This window comes from Prionailurus bengalensis, chromosome B2 (assembly GCF_016509475.1).
Source record: "Prionailurus bengalensis isolate Pbe53 chromosome B2, Fcat_Pben_1.1_paternal_pri, whole genome shotgun sequence".
NCBI classification, from domain to species: domain Eukaryota; kingdom Metazoa; phylum Chordata; class Mammalia; order Carnivora; family Felidae; genus Prionailurus; species Prionailurus bengalensis.
The window spans coordinates 110,595,695-110,602,064 of NC_057349.1; positions in this window are offsets into that span (position 1 = coordinate 110,595,695).

The window sequence follows — 6,370 nt, forward strand, 5'->3', positions numbered from 1 at the left end:
TCCCCTGGTGATGGGCACTTAGTAAATAATTGTTGAAGTGAATTGAAAGGTATGAATATTTCTCAAAGAAATGCGCTAGGATGCAGCAGTGGCATTTTCTTTGCCACGATATTCTGAGGGAAGATAAAAAAGGAGCTTTTATTTTTGGGATTCTGTGTAGAGTTCTCCCATGGTTGCCTGTCTCTCAACAGCTTCTCTCAAGCTGTTGTTTGCTTCCAGGCTAAGTGGGAGAATTCAAGTAGAAGAGAAGAGGAGGAGGCCTAGGGATTTAGGAAACCTCAATACTTTGGCTTGCTGAAGAAGATATGCAATCACCAACCTTAGGTCAATCAAAAAGGAGAGTGAAACTCATTATCCTGTGACTGGGTGGACTTCACTTAAAAAAGAAAAAGAGGGGTGCCTGGGTGATTTATTCAGTTAAGTGTCTGACTCTTGATTTCGGCTCAGGTCATGATCTCACGGTGGTGAGATTGAGCCCTGCCTTGGGCTCTGTGCTAACGTGCAGAGCCTACTTGGGATTCTCCTCTCTCTCTCTCTCTCTTTCTCTGCTCCTCCTCCATTTGTGTGCACTCTCTCTCCCTCTCAAAATAAATAAATAAATAAATAAATAAATAAATAAATAATGACTTACACGTGTAAGATCTCATCATAATGAAACTAAGTTATTCTGATTTTCAAAGGCCTGAGAACACAAACATTACAAAATAAAAATATAACATCTAAGAAACTATCGATATTCATTAGGTAAACATTTCCTTAATTTTTAAGTTAAAAAAATAAATTGGTAGGGTGCCTGGGTGGCCCAGTCAGTTGAGTGTCTGACTTTGGCTCAAGTCATGATATTGCAGTTTATGGGTTTGAGCCCCACATCGGGCTCTGTGCTGACAGCTCAGAGCCTGGAGCCTGCTTCAGATTCTGTGTCTCCCTCTCTCTCTGCCCCTCCCCTGCTTGCACGCTCTCTCTCTCTCTTTCTCTCTCTCTCAAAAATAAATAAGCATTTAAAAAAATTTAAAAGATAAATTAGTTTGTTTTTTAGAAGTGAGAATGTGGAAATAAAGCAAAGCTTCATTGTTATAATCACATTATTTATTTATTTATTTATTTATTTTTAAACGTTTGATTATTTTTGAGAGAGAGAGAGAGAGAGAGACAGAGCATGAATGGGGGAGGGGCAGAGAGAGAGGGAGACACAGAATCAGAAACAGGCTCCAGGCTCTGAGCCATCAGCCCAGAGCCTGACGCGGGGCTCGAACTCACGGACCGCGAGATCGTGACCTGGCTGAAGTCGGACGCTTAACCAACTGAGCCACCCAGGCACCCGTATAATCACATTATTTAGAAATCACCCTCCCCTCAGTTATATTTAATTTGGTGTTGTCAAATGGGTACATTCTATATTTTTATATTCATATACTTATGGACAGAAGTTTTAAGAGAACAGGTTTGTGCCATATGAGAAAAAAAAAAAAACTTTAAGTGGCGAAACCAAAGATGGTGTGCGCTGACTCAGTGAGTCCCAGCTCTGCAAGAGGACAAGCCTGGACTTGCAGGATTACAGGACAGAAAATTCCTGCACCTGCTGGGATTTGGGGCAGTGAACATTTAGGACTCTTTCTACATTATTCTACAGCCTACACTTTTTAAGGATACCTTTTTGTGTTCAGGTTACTTTTACCTTAAAATAGAAATAAATGATCTGACGTTTCAAGTAATATTTAGGGATATTATCAGTAATTAAATGAATTTTACCGTTCTAAAATCAGAGCATTTTACCACTATTTATTGTGGGTTATTTCCAATTACTATTACTGAATCCCAAATTCAGCTGCCCATTGCTTGAAAGGTCAATACTCAAGAGACACATGTTGATTGGAAAGGAATATGAGCTTTATTCAGAAGGCTGGCCACCTGGAGAGAAGGCAGACACTTATCCAAAAGCCAACTCTGAGGTTTCTCCCTAGCCAAGAGGGTTTTACAAGGGCAAGGGGTGGTTAATCAGTAAGGGGTGCAGTGGCATGTAACATTTCCTGATTCTGTGTAGATTTGATGGTACCTGTTTACAGCTTTCACTGCCTGAGGGTTGTGCAAGAGGTCTAATTCCTGTTCTGTGGTGGGTGTGGGCTTTCTCTTCTTCTAAAAAGGAATGTAAGATTTATAGATGCACAAGGAGGGTTATTAAATCAATCATATCAACTTAAGAACACCATTAAACATCATCATGCTAGTTATGAAGATCAAGGTGGCCTCGATTACCCCACTGTCAATTTTACCATTCCTTATCTATGGGATTAAGGACCAGGGTCCATCGTCTGTAGCTTCTTCATGCTGATATAGGGCGTAGTTGGGACCATGGAATGGAATATGTTAATGTGGGTTTGAAGCATCTCTTTATACACAACTGATGTGACTTGTTTGCATGGTTTTGTTACACACATTGTAATAAGCTTAATTCCTATACATAGTGCTAATAGCATGAATGTGAGTCCTAATTTTAGAATGACTTTTAATACAGACCTAAGTCCTGACGGTAACCAGGAGAAGACATTTGTGAACCAATTCCATCCTCTCTGGAACAGGGGTGTGTGGCAGTCTAGGGTCTGCTGCAACCAAGTGGCTTGTCTGATTTTATCAATACCAGTGTCTGAGGAAGTATTGATACATGTGCAGCAAGACAACTTAGCAATAACAGAAATTCCCCTTTGCTCAGCTAGGGTATAGTCTAGGGCCATATGGTTCTCCAGGACAACTTTAGCAAGGGAATCTAATGACTTTTCCAAGTTAGCCTGAGATTTGGTGGTTTCATTAACTAGGATGGTTAGAGTTTGGGACAGTTGCAAAGCACATGTTGATAGGCAGCAGCCCCCCGTGATAGCAACAACTTATAAACAAAGAAATATTCATCCCCATCAGGGATATTGCTGGGGAAGTCACGAGTCAGTCTAGTAAATAATTTCAGGGAGCTAGCCTAATGTTTAGTTTCATTAGCAGGGTCAAGGGAGAAGGGGATCCCTAGGGTGGCCGGAAGGGGTAGAAGAATTTGTAATATAGTCTGTGGGCCAGGGGATTCCATCTAAGCTGCAAATAAAGACAAACCCAGCCTGAGCACTTAAGATGAAAAGTGGAGTCCTCCTCAGGTCTTAGTGAGAATCGGCTCACCAACAGGGCAACCCATTCCATCCAATCTTGGCTTGCCTGAACCTGGCTCTGGATGTCGTCCATAGCCAGGAAGGAAAAAAGACTGCTGTTTACACATAGAGAGCTGGTCCCTGTTGGGAAATGGTTTCATGTGATGTCTAATGGGGGGAATACATGCTTATTTTCTGTCCTTTGAAAATAACCTCTTTTAGTACAGTAATTGCAGGGCTTATGAGACATGCGGGTGCCTCATGATCATTCTGAGGGAATCTAGCTATTTTCACCCTATACATTTTTAAAGAGTCTTTTTGAAAAATTAAGTAAGCTCTGCACCCAACGTGGGGCTTGAACTCATGACCCTGACTGAGGTCAAGAGTCGCATGCACCACTGACTGAGCTAGCCAAGCATCCCCTAACCCTATACATTTTTATTTGGGCCTTAGTGATTGGAAGCCAATTGCCTTAGGAGATTTCTGAGGTGTTATGAATGGGATGGACCAAGGAGTCTCCACGGTCCAGCATGGATTGGGCTTTTGGATGACATATCCAACAATCAGTAGCACATGTAGCTGTAACCAAGGTCTGAATTACCTATACTAGTCTTTCCAATCCAGGGAGAGAGAAGACATGGTCAATATGGATCACAGAGTGGACATAGTTATCATAGATTTCCTTTCCTAAAAAGGTATTTTAAATCCTGAATACTATGGCTTTCTCAGCAGGGGGTTTCAGTGGCTTCTTTGTTGTCAGTAGGTGGGGCCCTCTTCACTCTGGTGTGGTGCATGCATGGTGTTACCCCTGCAAGTTTTAGAGAAGTAGGAATGGTTAATAAGATTTCATAAGTCTTCACCCATTTCTCAGCCAACTGCTAATTGGGTTCTTAATTTTCTAGGTCTTTAATGGTACTCTTTCTCCAGGCCGGACAGGATACAGTGGCTCATCTCATGACCTAAAGAGGACAAGAGAGGATAAACCTGTACAAAACAATCAGTATTTGACTCAATTGTTGTACATATTGTTTACTACCATTTTCATTTTCTTAGTCTAAAGGTGATGTCCCTAGAGCCAAGGTCTGAAAGGGTCTCCCATATATAATCTCAAAAGGGCTTAATTTTAGCCTGTTTCTGGGGGCAGCCCTACCACAGAGCAGGGCAAAGGTAGAAACTTATCCTAGCTCAGGTTGGTTTCTTGACAGATTTTGGCCATAGTCTTTTTCACTATATGAAGCATATGATGTCCATATATGATCTATAAAGCAGCACTTACCTTCTGCACCACATTGAATACAAAGGCAGATCCATTATCATTCTCAATTGTGTAGGGTAAACCAAACCTAGGAACAATTTCCTTTAGCAAGAGACTCACAATGTTGGAAGATTTTTCTGTTTGGGGAGGGAAAGCTTCAACCCATCCCAGAAAGATGTCTACAAACACTAGTAAATATTTAAAATTCCTAGTAGTCCTAGGCATTTGGGTAAAGTGTATTTGCCAGTCCTCAAAAGGAAATTCCCCTTTGTATTGTATCCCTTGGCTTGGTGGGTGCCTCTTGTGTTTTGGATTATTCTTTGCACATATAGGGCAACTCTGGGTGATTGTATGGGCCATTTTCTATAGATACAGCCCCTTTTTTGCTGTGCTTGACCTGAGACCCCAACCACAGAGACTATCTTCTGGGCAATCCATGTCAATTTAATTTTAAAGATACTGTACGCATCCCCTGTATCTACTAGAAAGCCCATCAGTTGGTTTCTCACTGTCAGTTGCACCTGGGGCTCCTGTGGGGAAATGATCAATGGGATGGTAGGGAGCTCCAGGGCTTCTTCATTCATTCCTGTTGCTCTTTCTTCCTTTTGGAGCTTTCTCTTTATATCAGGGGTGCTCTGTGCAATAAATGTCATGTTTACTATGTAGATATTTTCTGGGGCCTCTGGGTTGATATCTGTATATTTCCAATAGGCTTGACAATTTCTTTCTAAACAGGCTGCTGCATTTTCAGTTATTTCTTTCACTTCATGAATCTTGCTCGAACTATGCTGCTTGGGAACCCCTTTACTTAAATGTGCCAAGATGCACTACTGATAATGCTCAAGTTGTGATAAACCTCCTCAATTTGGGTCCCAAATGGGCTCAACCAATGGGATAGCAGTTCCTGGGACTGGGGCCTGGGCTGGGTCCTCATGATAGACGTGCTGGACTTTCTCATCTGCTTTGGCCAATACTAGATATCTTTCACTTGTGGTTAACATCATATTCATTATAGCTTTTATATCTGCCCAACTCAGCTGATGGGTTGCAAAAATGCTCAAAAAGAGTTCCACCATCTTTCGAAGGTCATCTCTATAAGAGCAATTGGCATTTTTTCAATTCATTAAGTCTGAAGTTTGAAAAGGAGTGTATGTCCAATAATACTTGAGAGGCTATCCTTGAGCATTAATGCCCCTTAATAGTGTTGTCTTAAAGGATATTTCCCAGGACCCAAGGGAATGGTCACTGTCCAAACTGGGTGCCCTGTCTGAAAGGGAAAGACTTTAAGATCTGTTAAGAATCTTGTTCCAGGATTTCCTTGCCCCCATCCTATAGGATGGTGGGATCAAAGCCCTAAACAGAAGAGGAGAAGGTGGAGGTAAGAACTCTGGCTGAGGGCACAGTAAGAGCCAGATTTGTCATATATTCTTCATTCTCTCTTTGTTTTTCACTTACATCAAGACACACAGTTGGTCTCTCTCTTTGTCCCTGTGCCATTAAGTTACTGTTTTCCTGGGCAGCATCTTTACGATGTAAAGACATGAAGGCCTGAACATGGGGTATCTCATCATTTTTTCCTGCCCTTTGACAAAAAAACTCTAATTGCAAAATGGTGTAATATTTAGAGACCCTCTCATCTGATTCTAGATGGTACATCATCCAGGCAGGATTATTATAGAAAATCATCTTTTTCCTTTGTCATGGATTCCTAGCTATCCTCTTTCCATTTATTAAAATCCAACCCAACAGCGTAGCTGGCACGATAAAGATAGAATCTCCCATTTCACAAAAGATGATAAACACAAACACACACACACATACCAAAGACAGATCTGCCCCAAATCCTGAAGGAATTAACTGTTATTCAAGTTAGTCAAGTTAGTCAAATGTTGTGCCTCTGCCAGAAAGGAAGAGCACAAACAATAGAAACAAAGGCACCTGGCACTTCACAAAAAAGAAACTATGTGTGCACTTCTGACAAACCTACCAG